This window comes from Piliocolobus tephrosceles, chromosome 1, assembly GCF_002776525.5.
Source record: "Piliocolobus tephrosceles isolate RC106 chromosome 1, ASM277652v3, whole genome shotgun sequence".
Taxonomy (NCBI): domain Eukaryota; kingdom Metazoa; phylum Chordata; class Mammalia; order Primates; family Cercopithecidae; genus Piliocolobus; species Piliocolobus tephrosceles.
In genome coordinates, this window is record NC_045434.1 from 82,959,102 (window position 1) to 82,959,692 (window position 591).

Sequence of the window (591 nt, forward strand, 5' to 3'; positions counted from 1 at the left end):
GCGACAGAGCAAGACGCCATCTCAATAAATAAATAAATAAACAAAAGTTAATAGGTAGTAAGGAAGTGGAGACGATTATTAGAAACTATTCTGTGACGAATTGTGCCTGGAAGGAAGGGGAGAGGTGGGCCAGAAGAGGAGAGGAGACAGCATACTAACAGAGAAGGGGAGGCTGAGCACCCAGGATGGGGAAGCCATGCGCTGGCTATGCTCCGTTTACCCAAGACCCTCCCTTCTCCACAATTGCTCCGTGTTCCAGGAGACTCCATCAGGCAGCCTCCACTGCCCTCCAGCTTCCGGGAGCCTCTGCACCACGGATGGGCAGGAGAGAGAGCGGCAAGGCTTGTTGCTGTCAAATACAACTCTAGTCCACCTCACTCCCCAGCCTCCACTCTCCACAGAGCCCACTTTTGCCAGGCCCCAGGGTCACCATTTACCCCCTTGTGGCTCCTTGCTGTTGCCTGTGCCCACGCACCCTGTCCTATTCTACTCACACCCCGTGGGTGGGCTCTTCATCGAACCCTGCTTAAACTCTGACTGTGCTCAGCAGCCCAAGTTTTGAGTGCACCATCTGTCTTCTGCCAGGACCTG